Genomic DNA, 21,660 nt, shown 5'->3' on the forward strand with positions numbered 1-21,660 from the left:
TAAACAAAATAGAGAGAGTGCAGAGAAGGTTCACGAGAATGTTGACAGGATTTCAAGGTTTGAATTACAGGGAAAGGTTGTGCAGACTGGGGCTTTTTTCTCTGGAACGTAGAAGATTGAGGGGGGACTTGATAGAGGTGTTTAAGATTTTAAAAGGGACAGACAGAGTAATCGTGGATAGGCTTTTTCAATTAAGAGTGGGGGAGATTCAAACTAGAGGGCATGGTTTAAGATTGAAGGGGGATAATTATAAGGGGAACACGAGGGGAAATTTCTTTACGCAAAGGGTGGTGGGGATGTGGAATGAGCTTCCGGCAGACATGGTTGAGGCGGGATCGTTGGTTACATTTAAGGAAAGACTGGATAGTTACATGGAGAGGAGAGGACTGGATGGGTATGGACTGGGTGCTGGTCAGTGGGACTAGGAGGGAGGGGATTTGTTACGGCATGGACTAGTAGGGCCAAATGGGCCTGTTCTGTGCTGTAAGTGGTTATATGGTTATATGGAGGTGCCAAGGGCACTGAAGGATTCCTGTCTGTGTCAGAGCACGGGTTGCTAATGGTTTGGGCTTTGGGGGCGGCAGAAGTGCTGAAGATGAACCTACGGGCATGCAGTGACTCCGGGGGAAACACTCATTTGCTTCTCTCTCTCTGACTGTAAGTCTGACTATAAGAAGTATTTAGGCAATTCCTGCTGGTGGTGAATCTGTCTTCCTTGCAGCAGGCAAAAAGAAATTTCATATGACATTACAATGACAATAAATTGAATCTTGAATAATTGAGAGAACAGTGGAAAGAAGCCAACATGGGCTCTCTTTCAAAGGAATGCCGATTGCCTGCTTGAGTTAGTGTTTTTAGTTTTCTTTCCACAGTTGCTGTCTGACCTGCTATGTGTTTCAAGTTCAAGTTTATTATCATCTGATTGTACACATACATCCCAATGAAAAAGCATTCTCCATTCCTCGGCGCAAAAGCACATGAATACACAACCAGACATAACATACGTATAGACAATCTTTACATATGCAGGACATATTTAAAGATTGTTAAATAAATAGTAGCGTCTCAGTGAGTAGTATGAGCAGTTCCTTTCGTCGTTCAGCAGTCTCGCTGCCCGCGTGAAGAAGCTGTTCCTCAGCCTGGCGGTGCTGGGTCTAATACCCCTATTTATCTTTCCTGATGGGAGCAGCCGAAGGATACCGTGTGTGGGGTGGTAGGGGTTCTCCATGGTTTGGCGCATTCTTGTCAAACAATTATCCTGGTAGATCACATCAGTGGGGTAGAGGGAGACCTCTTATCTCAGTATCTTCTCCCAACATGGGTCTTACTGAGTTCACTAACGATTTGTGCGATGAAAGAGTTGTCTCTGGAGGAAAGGTTGGGCCTACACTTCTGAGAGTTTAGAAGAAAGAGTGGTGATTTCATTGTTGCTAAGAAGATATGAGGAGCATAGCCTCAGAGTAAGGAGTTGCCCGTTTAAGGGAGGAATGAGGAGGCATTTCTCTCCGATTATAGTTTTCCTGTCTTTGAACACATTTTCAATAGTTTCCGATCTTTCCCTCAATTCCTCATCCCTTAATCAAACTTTGCAATCACCAATGAGGTCTCTCATGGAAGGGTCTGTTCACGTCCAAGCACACTATATCCACTGCATTCCACCATTCCAGCACGCCTATTAACAGTTCAAACAATTCTGTGAGGTTTCTCAAATTGCCTTTTAAACCCCACACTGACTATTTCTCTTTATTTACGTATGCGTTCATTTTATACTTAATTAAAGACTTCTTTTCCTTAGCACGGATGTTAAACTAACTGGCATGTAATTTGCTGGATTAGCTCTGACTCCTTTTTTAATAATGGGTACAGCATGGTCACTCTCCAATCCTCCAGTACACAGCCACACTCAGTATAGCTTTCCTTCTGGATCTGCTCCGAGCATCATGCTTTGACCAGCACACTTCAAAAATATTTGTATGTTTCAAAGCAGTAAGTATTGCACATCTGCTCTGACCCCTCCACCTCCAGTCACAAGGAGGACAGGATTTCCCTACCACCGTATCACCGTATGAAAACTCCACAATTTTCGCCACTTGCAACATGATCTCACCCTCAGTCACATCTTCCCCTCTTCTCATCTCTCCACCTTCCACAAAGACTGCTCCCTCGTTGTCCCCTTGGTACATATCCCTGTGAACACGTGCCCACACCTCTTCCCTCACCATGATTCGGGCCTCAAATAGTCCTTCCAAGTGAAGCAATGCTTCACTTGTGAATCTGCGGGGCCATCTACTGCATCCAGTGCTCCCGTTGTGGTCATTTGGTGTATTTGGGCGGTAGGGCTTGTGGGCCGGAAGGACCTTTTACTGTGCTGCATTGTGTTGTTCAGCACCTCAGCTCTTGTCCACTGCAATAACAGGGTCCTCCCAGAGGTCAACTATTTTAATTCCATAGACTATTCCCATACCGCCACGTCTGTGCATGGCCTGAAGCACTGTCAAATCGAATCTACCCACAAATTGGAGGAACAACACCTAATATTCTGTCTAGACCACTCATCAACTTCTCCTATTTCTGTTAAACCACTCCCATGAGTCTCTCTCTTTCCCTATCCCTCTGTCTCCAGTATCGCACCCCCTTCCCTTCCCTCTCCATTCCCTTCCCCCTCACTTCTCAGATTTATTCTCTTTTATCCTCTGATCTATATCCACCTATGACCTCATGTGTTGTACAAATGACCTTGAAGAAGGGCTCAGGGCCAAAATGTCAATTATACATCATGACCTCCTATGGACGCTGCGAGACTTGCTGAGTTCCTCCAGCATTTCTGCAGACTTTCACGTTTTCCTCTTACCTGTTCTCCTCCACCTGCCCCTTCCTCTCTCCTCTGCTCTCCTCCCCCCATCCTTTAATTTTGGCGCCTGACTGCTTTTCACTCATACCTGACAAAGGGCTCAGGCCTGAAATTTCCTACCGATGCAGTGTAACCTGCTGAGTTTCCCCAGCATGCTTGTGTTTTGCATTAAGTATTGCACTTTGAATTTCCTTAGATTTCCCCCCTTTCTTTGACAACTCTCTGTTTTGCAAAGACTACTGCAAAATTATTGCACCTTTGTCTGAAAAATGGCATAAATTGACTACTCTGCCTGTTCTTTCAATTTTTATATTCTATTACTTAGTAATTTTCTTGCAACTGTTAAACATAAGCTATTTCTATCTTTTTGATACACATTGAAAATGATTTTATTATAATCTGTATTAATAGAAATTTATAGCACAGGAAGTGGCAATTAAATGATCATGTCTTTTTAAAAATTTTAGATAAATAGCACTGTAACAGGCCCTTTCGGCCCACGAGCCCGTCGCCCAATTACACCCAATTGACCTACAGCCCCAGTTATGTTTTGGAGAGTGGCAGGAAACCGGAGCACCCAGAGGAAACCCACGCAGACACAGGGAGAACCTTCAAGGTCCTTGCAAACAGATTCGAACCCCAGTCCCGGTCGCTGGCGCTGTAACAGGGTTGCACTAAATGCTACGCCAACTGTGAGGCCCCATCACACTTTTAATCTATTAGTTAGTTTATAATTTCCTTGAGCTTATTAATTTTTATTTTTCCTTTGGTTCCTGGAGGCCCTCTCTCATCTTAAATAGTTTGTTCGGGCACCTTCCTGAAAAACAACAGCATTGTGCAAGTTCCAGAATGAGGTTGTCCTGAACAAGAGTTAAAGGATGGACTTTTCATAAGCCAGGATGCATCATTTTCAATGCAGGTATGTTTGAGATCTCAAATAGTGAGAAGCAATTACAGAGGAAGCAGGAATCATTAAAACTGGCATGGAAAGAAATTTTAAAAAGGTGAAAAAAGCCATAAAATTTTAAACTTTCCTAATTATATTTCTCGATGCGTGAACATTTAGGCGATTTTTCAGAGTGTAATGTGTGGGGTTACAGAGCACATCACACCATGTCTTTGAAGAGTTCAAATATTTCCAGTGGTTCACGGAGATACTCAAGTGTAACAATATGACCAATGCAGAAATGAGAGGAATGGAGATTGAGAGCATGGACCTTAGATCAGGGGGTGCTCATTGAAGGAAGTAATTGTTGTACAGTTGGTTAAAAAAAAATACACAGGGTTAAGGTGGTGAGTGTAACATGGAAAAAGGAAGAAAGTATAGTCCTTTGAAGATTCTCTCAATGGCGAGAAAAGCAATGAGAGGAATCGAGATAAATAATGTCAGTACAAATCACAAAACATTACACAGCACTGTACAGATCTAAAGCTGAAGAACACACAGGCTGTTTGCGACTCGCGGCGAGGAACCAGCGCAGGCTGTGGGCGACCGCGGTTGTACGATTCACATCAGGAGGCAGACAGCTGGAGACTTGCACGAGACTGCCTAAGAGGTTCCAGGTATTGGAACCAGGATATGAGAGGGTGCCGAGGGTGCTGAAGGTTTTCTGATTGTGTCGGTGGTTCGGATCTGGAGCTCGGGCTGCTGGTTTGGACTGGACTCCGTGCGGCCGCAGGGGCTGCGGCAGCGCTGGAAGTGAATCCACGGACACTCGGGGACTCTGAGTGGACTCTCTCTTTCTCTGACTGTAAGCGGCACCTAAGGCAATTTCTGTCAATGGCCAATCTGATTGCCCCACTGCAGACAAAAGCAAATTCCATGTAATTTTGCCCTGTCTTTATTGCGTGCCAATAAAGGAATCTTAAATCTTGAAGACCCTTCAGCTCATGATGTTGTACTGACCTATGTAAACGTACACCAAAACATTCTTATCCTTCCACACCTCACACCCATAAGCATCTATTTTTCTAACATCTATATCCCGATCTAAGAGTCTTTTAAATATTCCAATTGTATCATCCTCCTCCACCACTCCTGTCAATGAATTCCAGGCACCCGCCACTCTCTGTGTAAAAGACCTGACGCTGACATTTCCCCTAAACTTTCCTCCACTCACCTTAAACTGATGTCCTTTGCTATTTGTAATTGTTGGCCCAGGGGAAAAAAAAACGCTGACTGTCCACCCCATCTAAACCCTTCATAATCTTGTACACCTCTATTAAGTCACCTCTCATCCCTTGTTGCTCTAACGAGAAAAGCCCTGGCTCTGTTAACCCTACTTCAAAAGACATGCCCTCCAATTCAGTTTATTTAGTAGATTCTGTCAATAATCTAAAATTATCCTGGCAATGAGAAATGAATCACTGAAGTTCTTAAGAGGATTTCCAACCAAGTCAGGTCATCACAGGCAGAGTTGCTACATGCTACTCAGTGTGATGAAGCCAGTACTCAAGGGTGGCTGCCTTGAAAAATGACCTTGCAAAGTGCAGTTGACAGAGAATGACTCGCTTTCATTTAGCACAAGTTCAGGATGACCCAAAACCTTTTACAGCCATGTGAAATCCTTCATGAGTTACAGCTACAGGCAATCCCTCCATTATCGGGGGCTTTCTTTCCTTGAAGCCATCATTTGCATTTTCAAGTAACGAATGCTCGTGTATCAAGAAACTTCTGTTGGAAACAAATTGTTGATTTATTTACTGCTTACATACAAATTCTGGAAGTGTGAATTTTATTCAGTATCTCATGTTTTGGGGTACTGTTTTGTGAATTATGTCACAGCAAATTTCCATGACCTCCAGTGCTGTAATATGGGCTTGGCCTGCACTTTATAAAGTGGTCTGTCCAAGCACAGAGCAATAACATGATTTGTGATGGATAATTCTATTTGAGGTATTAGCTGAGGGTTATATTATTGGCTTAGGACAGAGGGTTAGCACAGTGGGTTAGCGCACACTATTCTTTTGGCTTGGCTTCGCGGACGAAGATTTATGGAGGGGGTAAAAAGTCCACGTCAGCTGCAGGCTCGTTTGTGGCTGACAAGTCCGATGCGGGACAGGCAGACACGATTGCAGCGGTTGCAAGGGAAAATTGGTGGGTTGGGGTTGGGTGTTGGGTTTTTCCTCCTTTGCCTTTTGTCAGTGAGGTGGGCTCTGCGGTCTTCTTCAAAGGAGGTTGCTGCCCGCCAAACTGTGAGGTGCCAAGATGCACGGTTTGAGGCGTTATCAGCCCACTGGCGGTGGTCAATGTGGCAGGCACCAAGAGATTTCTTTAGGCAGTCCTTGTACCTTTTCTTTGGTGCACCTCTGTCACGGTGGCCAGTGGAGAGCTCGCCATATAACACGATCTTGGGAAGGCGATGGTCCTCCATTCTGGAGACGTGACCCATCCAGCGCAGCTGGATCTTCAGCAGCGTGGACTCGATGCTGTCGACCTCTGCCATCTCGAGTACTTCGACGTTAGGGGTGTAAGCGCTCCAATGGATGTTGAGGATGGAGCGGAGACAACGCTGGTGGAAGCGTTCTAGGAGCCGTAGGTGGTGCCGGTAGAGGACCCATGATTCGGAGCCGAACAGGAGTGTGGGTATGACAACGGCTCTGTATACGCTTATCTTTGTGAGGTTTTTCAGTTGGTTGTTTTTCCAGACTCTTTTGTGTAGTCTTCCAAAGGCGCTATTTGCCTTGGCGAGTCTGTTGTCTATCTCATTGTCGATCCTTGCAGCTGATGAAATGGTGCAGCCGAGATAGGTAAACTGGTTGACCGTTTTGAGTTTTGTGTGCCCGATGGAGATGTGGGGGGGCTGGTAGTCATGGTGGGGAGCTGGCTGATGGAGGACCTCAGTTTTCTTCAGGCTGACTTCCAGGCCAAACATTTTGGCAGTTTCCGCAAAGCAGGACGTCAAGCGCTGAAGAGCTGGCTCTGAATGGGCAACTAAAGCGGCATCATCTGCAAAGAGTAGTTCACGGACAAGTTTCTCTTGCGTCTTGGTGTGAGCTTGCAGGCGCCTCAGATTGAAGAGACTGCCATCCGTGCGGTACCGGATGTAAACAGCGTCTTCATTGTTGGGGTCTTTCATGGCTTGGTTCAGCATCATGCTGAAGAAGATTGAAAAGAGGGTTGGTGCGAGAACACAGCCTTGCTTCACGCCATTGTTAATGGAGAAGGGTTCGGAGAGCTCATTGCCGTATCTGACCCGACCTTGTTGGTTTTCGTGCAGTTGGATAATCATGTTGAGGAACTTTGGGGGACATCCGATGCGCTCTAGTATTTGCCAAAGCCCTTTCCTGCTCACGGTGTCGAAGGCTTTGGTGAGGTCAACAAAGGTGATGTAGAGTCCTTTGTTTTGTTCTCTGCACTTTTCTTGGAGCTGTCTGAGGGCAAAGACCATGTCAGTGGTTCCTCTGTTTGCGCGAAAGCCGCACTGTGATTCTGGGAGAATATACAGTAGCAGTGATCCGCGTTCGAATCCGGTTCTGTCTGTAAGGAGTTTGTATGTTCCCCCCCTGACCTCTGTCGATGTTATCTGGGTGCTCCCACCCTCCAAAAAATGTAAGGGCAGCACAGGCTCGTGGGCCGGAAGGGCCTGTTACTTTGCTGTCTCTCTAAATTAATGAAAATTTAAAATTTTTAAAAGTTACAGAAACCAGCAAAGAGTTGGAGTATTTTATTAACGAGAGCAGGGCGGATATAGTTTTCATGTTGACACTGACAGTGCAATTATGTGGCTATTTAACCTCCATCGCTGTTTGACCCTCTCAAACAGGATTTCTCTAGCTAAATCGTAAAACTTGTTAAGCTTCTCACCAACTATATGCGACTAAAGTTATCAATCCAGAGCCAAAGAATCCAGGTCTTGGAAACCTATTCAAATGACGGCACCCCAGTCAGTAAAGCAGACCATGATAGTTTTGATAATATTCCCCATCCATTGAACCATCGGACATCACAGCACAGAAACAGGTCCTTCAGACTTCTGGTCCAGGGATGGGCAACCTTTTAATTTATAATTTAGATATATAGAATGGTAACAGGCCATTTTGGCCCATGAGTATGTACTGGAGGCATAGGTTAATTGGGTGGCATGGACACATGGGCTGAATGGCCTGTTACTGCGCTGTATGACTAAATTAAAAATTAAAAGGTTGTGCCAAACTAATATTCTGCTTTGTCCCACTGACCTGCACCCAGTCCATAGCCCTCCATGCCCCTCCCATCCATTTACCTATCCAAATTCTTCTTAAATGTTAAAATTGAGCCCACATTCACCACTTCAGTTGGTAGCTCGTTCCACACCCCCACCACTTTGTGTATGAAGAAGTTCCCCTAATGTTCCCCATAAATTTTTCCCCTTTCACTCTTAACCAATGTCCTCTGGTTTGTATCTCACCGACTGTCAGTGGAAGAAAGCCGACCTACATTTATCCCCCTCATCATTTTAAATACCTCTATCAGATCTCCCCTCATTCTTCTACACTCCAGGGAATAAAGACTTAACCTTTTTAACTTTTCCCAGGAACTCAATTCCTGAAGTTCAGGCCACATCCTGGTAAATCTTCTCTGATATCTTTATTGAGATATTTCCCACTGCACCTGGAGCTCAAGAAACACATAAAACAGCTTCCAAACACAGCAACTAATCCAATCCCCAAAGCCAGGAAGACCAATTGATGTCAAGTTTAGCACCAACATCAACACTATTCCATCCCCAAACCTGAAACACAAAATTTATTGGTGTTTTAAATCAATTGGAATACAGAATGAGGAAGAGAATTGCATATCGTCTTTGCACAGACGTTGTGATCTGGAAAGAACTGACCAAAACAACAACTCTCTAGGGGAGAAAGTGGAGAGCACCAGGTTCCTTGGAGTTCACTTAACTAGTGAAGACACATAACATCTCTTCATTTGTTAGGAAGGTGCAACAATAACTGCACTTCCTGGGAAGACTGAAGCGGGCAAGGCTACCGGCCACCGTTATGTCAACCTTCTACAGGAACTCTGTCGATAGTGTCCTGCCCGGCTGTATCACAGTGGGGTACAGTTGCTGCAGAGAAATGGATCGGTGGTCAATCCACAGGACCCTAAGAGTGGCAGAGAGGATCACTGGAGTCATTTCCCCCCACCCCCCACCCCACAACGACACGATCTACCAGGATCATTCTCTGAAGAGGGCACACAACATCATTGAGGACCCTTTCTACGCTGCACACATCTTTCGGCTGCTGCCATCAGGGAAGTGATCCAGGAGGATCAGAGCCAGTGCCACCAGGCTGAGGATCAGCTTCTTCCCACAGGCAGTGAGAACGGTGAATGACCAAAGGAACAGCTCGCACTCACCCTCCGAGACTCTAATATTCACGGAAAATATTTATCGATTTATTTGTATCGATGAATACTTGACCTAGCATAGGCATTCTTTTACTGTACATGTCATGTCTGGTTGTGTGTCCGCATGTTTTGCACCGAGATCCAGAGAATGCTGTTACACTGACTTGTCCTCTTGCAATCAGATGACAATAAACTTGATTTGGCTTGACAAAAAGAGAATGGGAGCAATTTAATTGCTGGCCTCAAATAGGAATAGATACAAAGTTAAAACTTAAAGGCAAGATAAAAGATAATGCACATAACGGACGACCTATCCTGGACCCACAGTGCCTCCTTATTAGTTGAAAAGGTGCAGCCCTGCTTACACTTCCTCAGGAAGCAGAGGAGAGCAGGGATTCCAGCCGGCCCCACCCTGACCACCTTGTACGGGAGCACAATTGAGAGTGTCCTGCCTGGTGCATCATTGTGTGGGAGGGTAGCTGCAAACCTTTAGACCGCAAGTCAACACAGAGGATCATCAAAATTTCTGAGAAGGTCTCCCTTTCCTCTAAGGGCATCATTCACTAGGAGTATTACTTAAATAGATCTCAAAGAATTTCCATCCAGCACACTACCATCAAGAAGGAGATACAGGAGCATCAAAAGTAGGACTGCCAGAGAGAGAGAGAGAGAGAGAGAGAGAGAGAGAGAGAGAGGGAGGGAGAGAGAATATACAGAGAGAGAGAGAGAGAGAGGGAGGGAGAGAGAGTATACAGAGAGAGAGGGAAGGAGAGAGAGAATATACAGAGAGAGAGAGAGAGAGAGAGAGAGGGGGAGGGAGAGTATACAGAGAGAGAGGGAGGGAGAGAGAGTATACAAAGAGAGAGAGGGAAGGAGAGAGAGAATATACAGAGAGAGAGGGGGAGGGAGAGTATACAGAGAGAGAGGGAGGGAGAGAGAGTATACAGAGAGAGAGAGAGGAAGAGAGAGTATACAGAGAGAGAGGGAGGGAGAGAGAGTATACAGAGAGAGAGGGAGGGAGAGAGAGTATACAGAGAGAGAGAGGAAGAGAGAGTATACAGAGAGAGAGGGAGGGAGAGAGAGTATACAGAGAGAGAGGGAGGGAGAGAGAATATACAGAGAGAGAGAGAGGGAGGGAGAGAGAGTATACAGAGAGAGAGGGAGGGAGAGAGAATATACAGAGAGAGAGAGAGAGAGAGAGAGAGAGGGAGGGAGAGAGAGTATACAGAGAGGGAAGGAGAGAGAGAATATACAGAGAGAGAGAGAGAGAGAGAGAGAGAGAAAGGGGGAGGGAGAGTATACAGAGAGAGAGGGAGGGAGAGAGAGTATACAAAGAGAGAGAGGGAAGGAGAGAGAGAATATACAGAGAGAGAGGGGGGAGGGAGAGTATACAGAGAGAGAGGGAGGGAGAGAGAGTATACAAAGAGAGAGAGGGAAGGAGAGAGAGAATATACAGAAAGAGAGGGGGGAGGGAGAGTATACAGAAAGAGAGGGAGGGAGAGGGAGAATATACAGAGAGAGAGAGAGAGGAAGAGAGAGTATACAGAGAGAGAGGGAGGGAGAGAGAGTATACAGAGAGAGAGGGAGGGAGAGAGAATATACAGAGAGAGAGAGAGGGAGGGAGAGAGAGTATACAGAGAGAGAGGGAGGGAGAGAGAATATACAGAGAGAAAGAGAGAGAGAGTATACAGAGAGAGAGGGAGGGAGAGAGAGGGAGGGAGAGAGAATATACAAAGAGAGAGAGAGAGAGAGACAGAGAGAGAGAGAGAGAGAGAGAGAGAGAGAGAGAGAGAGGATATAGGCAAAGGTTCCATTATTGTCACATAATACTAAATTTGGAATGTAACATACATGAAATTCTTTAACTTTGTCTACCATAAGGCAGAGAGTTGCCACTTTGTCCAGCGCCTCGCCCAAAAATGAGGCCCCAGTGAGGAACGAACTTGCAACCCCTCCTTTACAAGAACACTGAGCCTCCACATATATAAATACACACATATTCAGTTCATTATATATAGATAGATAGATGGTAGATAGAGATAGATAGATAGATACTGTGATCCGGAACAACACTGTTTTGCCTGGTTGTATATGTACAGTCAGATGATAACTAACATGAAGGTGAACATGTCAAAACACAAAAATGCCGGAAGAACTCAGCCGGTCTCACAGCAGCCGTAGGAGGTAAAGATATATCAGGCCTCAGGCCTTCTTCAAGGTGTGAGCAAAAAGCAGGCAGGAGCCAGAATTAAAAGGCTGGAGGAGGGAAGGAAGGGCAGGGGGAGGAGCACAGACCAACAGACGAAAGGTGATAATTTGGACATGAATAGGAGGACAGGAGAGGAAAGATGAGAATTGACCAGGAGAGGGGAGAGAGGAAAGGGGACAGAAGGAAAGGGAAAGAGAGAGATGGGAGAGAGAGCACGAGAGGAAAGAAGAATTAGGGATAGAAACCTGAACATGATTAAGATAGAAAAAGAGTGACCCATTGGAAAGCTTCTTCAGTGGTCCTAAAAGCAAAGGACACTCTAACATGCTGCGTGTTTCCACAAGTGCTTGGAAATCTTGCTGCAATTTCCACAATTTTGACCTTCTTTCCAATTCATGATTTTGTTCAAAATGTTTGCCATGTGAAAAAAACGCCAACTCCAGCGATAACTGTATCAGAAGTTAAGAAAACTATTCAGAGGATTTTCTTCACTCCAAACGAAAACAACAGAGCCTTTCTGTAATTTGTAATCTCGGGAATTTCGGAATATATGTGGCACAGAGATTGCGGGGGGTGGGGGGGGAGCCGAATCTTTAGCCAAGGTTTGAGGTCTGTGCAACTCCAGAACTCTTCATCATGGGCTGTGCTTTGGGATTTGTAGCATCGACAGTTTCAAGCACAATGTTACAGCAACAAAGATCCCAAGGTGATTTCCTGCAGTGCCCCAGTCCGACAGTGTCCCAGTAATCCCCATGTCAATAAAGAAACGTCTAAACTGGTACTGAGGAGCATTCTCAAATTATAAAATGTTTAATATAAATTCCAGTCTATTTTCCAATTGACATAAAAGATCTCCAAATCTGAAATTTTGCCCAGAAAATTGTTTGAACTTTAGTCCCACTGAAGTACTTGTTAACTGTCATTAACATGGTAGAATAGCCCTAAAGAAATTAAAAGTGCTACTCAGAAACAGATCGTTTGGCCCATCCATGCTAATCTTTCTGTCCATTTGTTCTGAGACCATTTGCTAACATTAGGTTTGCATCCTTCTATGCCTTCCCTTTTTCATGTTCAAGTTCAAGTTTATTATCATCCGACTGTACATGTGCAACTAGGCAAAACAGTGTTTCTCTAGAGTAGACCATGGCATGTGCGCACACTCACACACACACAGTACTTGAAAACCGCATATATACATAAAGATGGTCCTCCATCAGCCAGCTATGACTACCAGCCCCCCCACATCTCCATTGGGCACACAAAACTCAAAACGGTCAACCAGTTTACCTATCTCGGCTGCACCATTTCATCAGATGCAAGGATCGACAACGAGATAGACAACAGACTCGCCAAGGCAAATAGCGCCTTTGGAAGACGACACAAAAGAGTCTGGAAAAACAACCAACTGAAAAACCTCACAAAGATAAGCGTATACAGAGCCGATGTCATACCCACACTCCTGTTCGCCTCCGAATCATGGGTCCTTTACCGGCATCACCTACGGCTCCTTGAACGCTTCCACCAGCGTTGTCTCCGCTCCATCCTCAACATTCATTGGAGCAACTTCATCTCCAACATCGAAGTACTCGAGATGGCAGAGGCCGACAGCATCGAATCCACGCTGCTGAAGATCAAACTGCGATGGGTAGGTCACATCTCAGAATGGAGGACCATCGCTTTCCCAAGATCATGTTATATGGCGAGCTCTCCACTGGCCACCAAAGAAGAAGTACAAGGACTGCCTAAAGAAAGCTCTTGGTGCCTGCCACATTGACCACCACCAGTGGGCTGATATCGCCTCAAACCGTGCATCTTGGCGCCTCACAGTTCGGCGGGCAGCAATCTTCTTTGAAGAAGACCGCAGAGCCCACCTCACTGTCAAAAGACAAAGGAGGAAAAACCCAACACCCAACCCCAACCCATCAATTTTCCCTTGCAACCGCTGCAACCGTGTCTGCCTGTCCCGCATCGCACTTGTCAGCCACAATCGAGCCTGCAGCTGACGTGGACTTCACCCCTCCATAAATCTTCGTCCGCGAAGCCAAGCCAAAGAAGAAGAGAAAGAAGAATATAAAATAAATATATATTAATATTTTGGAATAATTAACTTGGTTAATCTCACAGCCTGCTGGAAGAAGTTATTTCCCAACATGGCGGTCCTGATTTTGATGCTCCTGTACCTCCTTCCTGATGGTAGTGTGTCTAAATGCCTCTTAACCCTTTGGACTCTGTGTTCCAGTTTTCTGGGACAACCGATAAACGCATATACTCTGTATTCTGGTTTTCGTACTGCAAAGGTTTAACATGGACCCAGTCAGGAGAATACAGTATATTATGAAAGGTTAAAAATGGCCAGAGTCCAAAAGGTTAAACATAACAATTGAAGGGAATTGTGGAATATGGCATCATGGCCAAGCAGCAGAGAATTCGTTTAATTTAGGCATCCTGTTCAGCACAGACACATGGGCCAAAATGTCTGTCCTGTGCTGCACAGTAAGAACATAACATTACAGCACAGTTCAGGCCCTTTGGTCCACAATGTTGTGCCGATTTATAGAAACCTCAACAATCTAAACCTTCCCTACCACCTATCTATAGCCCTCTATCTTTATTGCATCCATGTGGCTATCTAAGAGTTTTAAATATTGCTTATTGTACTAGTCTCCATCACCACCCCTGGCAAGGCATTCCAGGCACCCACAACTCTCTGTGTAAAAAAACTTACTCCTGGCGTCTCTGCTAAACTTTTGTCCCTTCACCTTGAACAGATGTCCTCTGGTATTTACTTCTCTCGCCCCAGAAAAAAGGTATTGGCTGTCCACCTTATCTATGCCTCTCATAATCTTGTAGACCTCTATTAAGTCACTCTCATCCTTCTCTCCAAGGAGAAAAGTCCCTCTCCAAAGCATTAAAGCCTTTCCTGTGAAGAGGTGACCAATATCCGAATGTGGTTCAACAAGAGTTTTGTAGAGCTGCAACATTACCTCATGACCTTTGAACTCAATCCCCTGACTACCATAACACTTCTTATCTACCTACTTCCTTGAGACAGATCTATTGATTTGGATTCCAAGGTCCTTCTGTTCTTCAACACTGTTCAGAATACTGCCATGAACCACGCACTCCACCTTCAGGTCTGACCTGCCAAAATGCATCACTTCTCACTTAATCCAGATTGAATGACTTCTGCCACTTCTCTGCATCCTGTCTATATCCTGTTGTAACCTGCAACAACCTTCTACACTATCCACAGCACCTCACACCTTTCTGTCATCCGCAAACTTATCACTCATCCTTCCACATCTTTATCCAGGTCATTTATTAAAATCACCAAGATCAGACTCCGAGAACAGATCCCTGAGGAACTCCATGAGCAACTGATCTCCAGGCAGAATACGTTCCATCCACTACTAACCTCTGCTTTTCTGTAGGCCAGCCAATTCTGAATCCATTCAGCCAAGTTTCCATGGATCCCTGCCTCATGACTTTTTGAAGTCGTCTATCATGGGGGACCTTGCCGCATGCCTCACTAAAACCATATACACCACATCTCCCTCCCTACCTTCATTAATTTCTAAACTGTCTAGTCGTTTAAAGGGGAACATTAGGGAGAACTTTTTCACACTACGAGTGGTGAGAGTGTAGAACGAACTGTCAGCTGAAGTGGTGAAAGTGGGCTCTATTTTGACATTTAAGACACATTTGGAATGGTATATGGATGGGAGGGGTATGGAGGGCTATGGTCCAGGTACAGGTCAATAAGACGAGGCAGAATAATGGTTTGGCATAGACTAGATGGGCTGAAGGGTCTGTTTCTGCAAGCCAGGGATGAAGCAGCAAAGGTGTGAACAGAAAAGAATAAGTAGCCTTGCAATCTTTCTGCTGAGAGTCTGCACAAGAACTGGAGCAAAACAGAAACCACAGCAGGCAAGGAGTGAGTAGGACACAGACAACTGAAGGTGAAGAGATTTAAGCAGTTAGGTGAACTTAAAAGTATAGAACAAGCAGTTTTACAAAGCAGAATAAGTTTTAACATAGAATTTAATCTGGTTTTCACTTCACCGCTGGAGATTGGCACATGAGAACCAGGCATTGGGAACAGGATCCAAGAGGGTGCCGAAAGCAAAAAGGGTTCCTGAAGTGCAAGTCTTCCGATCGCATCGGAAGTTCAGATCTCAGAACTCGGAGTCGCCGTTGGAACAGACAAGACCTGCGGGAGCGCTGGAGGCAAATCCACGGACACTCAGTGTCTCTGAAGGGATTCTCCTTTGCTTCTCTTTCTCTTATTGTTGGGGGAGCTGGGTGACGCTAGTGGTGATCCTTTGTGAGCCTTTACAGCAGGCAAAAGTTGACAAACTTAGTGTATCATTATGTGACAATAATTGAGTCTTGAATTATGGGAAGTTAAACCAGGGTAAGACAATGAATGATAGGACCCCGAGGAGAGTAAAAATCCCACGCTGGAGAAACTCAGCTGGTCAAACAGTATACTTTATCCAGCAAAGATAAAGATACATCACCAATGCTTCGGACTTTAGTTTGCCAACTTTAGCTCAAGCCTGAAACATTGGTGATGTATCTTTATCTTTGCTGGATAAAATACACTGTTTGACCTGCTGAGTTTCTCCAGCGTGGTGGTTTTACTCTAATCACGGTGTCTGCAGACTGTCATGTTTTACCCCTGAGGAAAGTCCTGGGGGAACAAATACACAGTTCCTGAAAATCAGAATTGGAATCAAAATCAGAATGTATTGTCATGAACAAGTCATGAAATTCGGTGTTTTGTGGCAACTTCATAGTGCAAACATTCATGTTATAACCAAAAAGAAAGGCAGTGTCTTTGGTTCATTGATCATTCAGGAATCTGATGGCAGAAGGGAAGACGCAGTCCTTGTGCCGCTGAGGGCTCGTCTTTAGGCTCCTGTATGATAGCGGAGTGAAGAGGGCCTGGCCTGGGTGGTGGGGGTCTTTGAGGATAGAGGCTACTTTTTTAAGACACCGCCTCGTGTCGACATCCCCGATGGAGTGAAATGGTGACACTGTACTGTTAGAATTGGAGGTAGCGACATGAGCCTTTTTCAGTCAAGGCATTTAATACAAGAGTCAGAACTTTACTTTATAGCTGAATAAGATACAGGTGATATCACTTGCAGTTTTGGTCATCTTACCAGAGGAAAATGTGATTAAGCTCGAGAGTGGAAAAGAGATTTGCAAGGATCCTGTTGGGACTGGAGGGCTTGATTATAAGGAGAGACTGGATTGGCTGGTACAGTTTTTCCTGGAGCAGAAGTTGAGGGGTGACCTTGTGGAGGTTTATAAAATTATGAAGGGAATAGATAAGATGGATGGTCACAGTTTTTTCCCCCCCAGGGTAGTAGATTATAAAACGATAGGTTTAAGCAGTAACCTCTTCACGCAGAGGGTTGTGGGTTTATATGGAATGAGCTGCCAGAGGAAATAGTAGAAGCAGATATAATTGCAACATTTAAAAGACATTTGGACACATACATGGATAGAAAGGACTTGGAGGGATGTGAGCCAAACACAGAATAAGGGAAATAGTTTGTTGTATTGTTAGGGCGGTGAAATAAGGTATTTCATTAATCAGGGCACTGAGTGCAAGTGCTGCAAGGTAATTTCGCTGCTCTATAAAACTTGTTGGACCACACTTAAGTGTATTGTGTTCAGTTCTCCTTGTCTCATGGGAAGGATATGGAATCTTTAGAAAGGGTGCAGAGGAGACTTACCAGGATGGTGCCTGGATCAGAGAACATGAAGAAAAGATGAGGGAAGTAGGGAGTGATGGAGGATGAAAAGTGACTTAATAGAGGTGTATAAGATTATGAGTGACATAGATGGGGTTGACAGGATCTTTTTCCCAGGGCATGAATGGGCAATACCAGAGGCCATATGTTTAAGGTCAGTGGAACTAGGCAAAAAAAAAGGTTCGACATGGATAGAAGAGCGGAAAGAGGCAGATTCTGTGCTCTAATGTTTTATGGTTCTATGGGAGACATCAGTGGTAAAAGGTGTTGTGGTGTAGGCTGTTAATTTAAAATTTTTAAATTAACACAGCACAGTAACAGACCCTACCAGTCCATTTAAGGGTGGGAGGAATCCTGAGCCACCGGAGAAAACCCACGCAGACACAGGGCGAGTGTACAAACTCCTTACAGACAGCGTGGGATTCGAACCTCAGTCCTGATCGCTGGCGCTGTAGTAGTGTTGTGCTAATTGCTATACTAACCGTGCTACCATATTGTGATTTTCAAAAAATTCAGATCAGCAAATGGATGTTAAATAAAAGAGGTTATTGCGCTGCGATGTGGAGAAGGGTAAGATTGATTGTGGAATAGGCTTACATAAGTCACCACAACATCATGGGCTGAAGGGTCTGTACTGTGCTGTAATTTTCTCTGTCCAACCTTTAACCTTTGTGAGTAAAGTTTCCTATTTCTTAAGACAATCCAAATTGTTTACAGTGCCTTGCCCAAGTGTCATTCTGAACTTTTCACTCGGACTTTACCCAGTGGTACATTATTTCTCCCACTGCCCCCACAAATCGGCACGGTTAGTACAACGGTTAGAATCCGGCACGGTCTGTAAGGAGTTTGTATGTTCTCCCCGCGTCTCTGTGGATAACCTCTGGGCACTCTGGTTTCCTCCCAGCCTCCAAAACGTATGGGATAATTGGGTGTATTTGGATGCCACAGGCTTGTGGGCCTGTTACAGAGCTGAATGTCTAAATTTAAAATTTTTTTAAAAGTCTTTCTATTTGTTGGTGATTCAAAGTTTTTGATTCAAAAATGCATGTCAAGCAAAATGAAACACAAAACCCCATCATTACTGCAGCATCACACAGGTTTTTTTTGCTCTTTGGTCTTTTACATGGACTAAAATTAGGACAGAAAAAAGATACAAGATCAGTCTGCAGAAATCATTTCATTTTGATCTTCGCCACACAGTTAATAGTCCAATGGCCTCTATTTGAGTGGTGAACAACAACAAAGGGAGGCTCTTGCTGTTGGATTCCTGAACTTCAGTCAAAAGTGACCACAACTTCTGTAGTCGCTCTGTTGGGTCTTCTAAATACTTTGGCTACAGTTGGGTCGACTGATTCTCAAAAGATTCCTGTCATCATTTATTCTGAAAACACGGTGTCTGTTTGAAAAACTTGATTGAGAGAGTTTTCGCCCCAGTGCAATCCCATTCTCAGCAAGTGAAGTTAAGGGTGAAAAGGGAGAGGTTTAGGGGGGAAATTTCTTCCCTCAGGTGGGGGTGTGGAACGAGCTTCCAGCTGACGTGGTGAATGCGGGCTCAATTATAACAGTTAAGGACAATTTGGACAGGTACATGTATGGGAGGGGTATGGAGGGATATGGACTGTGGGACTAGGCAGAATAAAAGTTCAGCACAGACTATAAGGGCCAAAAGGCCTGTTTTCTGTGCTGTAATGTTCTGTGGTTTGTAGGGGATCCACAGCAAAAGGCACGACAATATGCATTGGTATCATAACTTCAATGAAATTTTTAAAAAATCACGGCCCAACAGCTGATTAGTCAACAACTCATTGCATTTTCACAGAAGCCAAGTCATAATTTCACTCTCTTCTGCCAATCTTCGTTCAAAATCAGAATCAGATTCAGAATTTATTGTCATGAACAAGTCACAAAATTCATGGTTTTGTGGTCGCACGACAGTGCAAACATTCATAGACACCTAACAGAAATAAATAAAAATAGTGAACGAGAAGTCAAAGTAAGGCAACGCCTTTGGTTCATTGGTTGCAGGTCAATTGTGCGTAATTGGCCGGCATGGGTTCGTGGACCGAAAGGGGCTGTTATTGTGCTGTATGTCTAAAATATTTTCTTTTTAAAACCTGCATGCTAAGAGCTATTCTGTGGAAAAGTTACTCTGTGCGACCTTGTGTGTGAGCCTGATGACATTTCAAACTGGATGTGCGGATGGGGCGGGATGGAAAACTGTACAGAAAGGCACAATTGACCTGCCTCTGTGGTATACATTTCATTAACAACCATAACAAAATTTTTGCCACAGCGCCAACTCAGCCAGAGGCCATTTTTGTTTTCTCCAGGGACCTGCTCCACTTTCCTCTGTCCTTGTAATTTGGCTCCATAGCTTCAGGGAGTCTGGGGAAGAAGAATTGCCATTTGAGAGCAAAATCAGGCAATGCCAAAATAGGCCATACTTCATGAATTAAAGAAAGAACTTGCACTTTTGTGACTTGCACGGCCACCAAAGGCCTCTTCGACAAAGCAACTAAAATGAAACCTGCCAGAGGAACTCAGCAGTGTGGACAATGGACAGTGGGCATTATAAGTCAAGAACCTTGACCTGGCCTGGAAGAGTAGGGAGGAGATGGCCTGCGTACTGAGGCGAGGGGGAGAGGAGGAGCTGGCGACCAATGGGTGGATCCAAGGGAAGAGGGGTCGACGGGCAGTCGAGCAGGTGAGGGAGGGAAGCTGGCAGATGGCATGGGAGGCTGGAAGGTGAGAAGTGGAGACAACCAGAGTTGCCGAAGATGGAATCTAGCACAAAAGCAATAGGAAAAGTGAAACCACTCTCCCTTTCCAATGAAGTATAAACCACTGCAAGCACACCAGAAGCCAGAATGTATGTAGCAAGCCCGCAAAATAACAAAACATGTTTCATTCATTACCCTGGTGAGAGTTTGGCTGCCATTCACAGGTTATAGAGCTTTCAGGAGTCAAACAGGCATCCATACACATTGTACATATTCACCAAAATTCTTACTTGCTGTAGCCAAACCAATATGCAAGGAAAAACTTCAATAACAAACCAATCAAATTAAATTACTATAGACAATAAATACAGTAATCCACGTGCAAAAAAAGGACACAACACTGCAGATTGTACTTTTGTGGTGTTGAAGCAGTCCTTGCTTAGTGCAAAATGGGGAGGTTCAAGAGTCTAGTATCTGTTGGAAAGAACAGGCATTCTTGAACCAAAATTTAGACAGGCAGCATACACCCAAATAACCTACGACCTCCTGGTATGTTTTGAAGGGTGGGAACATATTGGAGCCACTGGGGAAAACCCAAGCAGACATGGGGAGAACGTACAGACTTCTTACAGTCCCGAGCGCTGCCGCTGTAACAGCGTGTTGCTCTTGTATCGCTAAAGGTGCTGGTTTTCAGGCTTCTGCACCCTCTGTCTGACCAGGTTACCTTCTTGAAGGTAGCACCTCACATAGATGCCTTCAATGCTGTGAGGTTGGAGCTTGTGATTGACTTGCCTATGTTTGCCACCTTCTGCAGCCTTCTGCGTTTCTGGGCCCTCGAATTCCCAAAGTTAATATCAGACTATGAGAGTCATACTTTTCTCCCAGGCCAGGAATGACCACCAGGAGAGGACATCTGTTTAAGGTGAGTGGAGAAAATTTTAGGGGGATGTCATAGGTAGACTTCAGACGGAGAGTGGTCAGTGCCTGCGAAGCATTGCTGGGGGTAGTGGTGGAGGTAGTGGTACAATCCAGATAAACAAAAAAAAACCTCTTAGAATGTAAGAAAAATGGAGTTTATGGGACAACCCTCTGAGGGAGGGAAGGGTTAGATTAATGTTGAGCAGATTTACATAGGTCAGCACAACACTATGGGCCAAAGGGCTCGATCTACGCTATATTGTTCTATATACCATCTGAAAGGCAATGTGGCACTCTTTTGGTGTGGATTGGGTGCATCACCCTAAATTTTGTCTTTGGGATGCAATTGCTGCATTCTCAACCCTATGGCCCCCTATGTTTCTGATCAAAGTTTATGGGCTCCCATCCCTCTGAAGTAGTCAAGTTTAGTTGGTTTCTTCCATACTTCTCTCCTTCCGACTATATAAAAAAAGTTTAAAATATTTTTGTTGCGTAAGGTGAAAAGAAAACAAGGTTGTAGCCCCAGAGCCACAGTTGACAGCTCAGGCAGAAAATGGTTTTGATTTAATAAAGCCACCAGAATCACCAAAAATTCTTGATGTTACCACACACACTGGATCTATGTTAACAACCAACATGAACAGTGGCCAGTGAATGGGTTAACTGGCCACACCCTCAGCACAGCAACACCTCGAGAGAATGTGCACCTCCATCCCAGACACCAGCCTTTCAAAGTCAAAAAGGTCCTGGAGACAACTTCATATACAGAGATAAGATGGACAGCTTTTACACTGGACAAAAATGTTCAAGGGTGAAATTTTGAGTACAGAATTTGTATGTTCCTGTCAGGATCAAAGGCAAGGTAA

The 21,660-nt window shown here is 44.7% G+C and overlaps 1 protein-coding gene and 1 long non-coding RNA gene across 4 annotated transcripts in view; one reads left to right on the top strand and one right to left on the bottom strand.

The window, feature by feature from the left end:
* The window catches only part of nhej1 (nonhomologous end-joining factor 1), a 406,931-nt gene that overhangs the window by 157,552 nt on the left and 227,719 nt on the right, over positions 1-21,660 (bottom strand). The gene's annotated exons all lie outside the window — the stretch shown is intronic.
* Positions 1-21,660, top strand: part of LOC138762258 (uncharacterized) — a 77,768-nt gene that overhangs the window by 26,736 nt on the left and 29,372 nt on the right. The window contains exon 3 of one of the 2 annotated variants that reach the window (XR_011356862.1): positions 20,691-20,798. The exons of the other annotated variant lie outside the window; for it this stretch is intronic. This is a non-coding gene — a long non-coding RNA (uncharacterized lncRNA). The remainder of the gene's footprint in view (positions 1-20,690; positions 20,799-21,660) is intronic. 2 annotated transcript variants of the gene reach the window in all.

The sequence above is a fragment of the Narcine bancroftii genome, chromosome 4 (genome assembly GCF_036971445.1).
Source record: "Narcine bancroftii isolate sNarBan1 chromosome 4, sNarBan1.hap1, whole genome shotgun sequence".
Classification (NCBI taxonomy): domain Eukaryota; kingdom Metazoa; phylum Chordata; class Chondrichthyes; order Torpediniformes; family Narcinidae; genus Narcine; species Narcine bancroftii.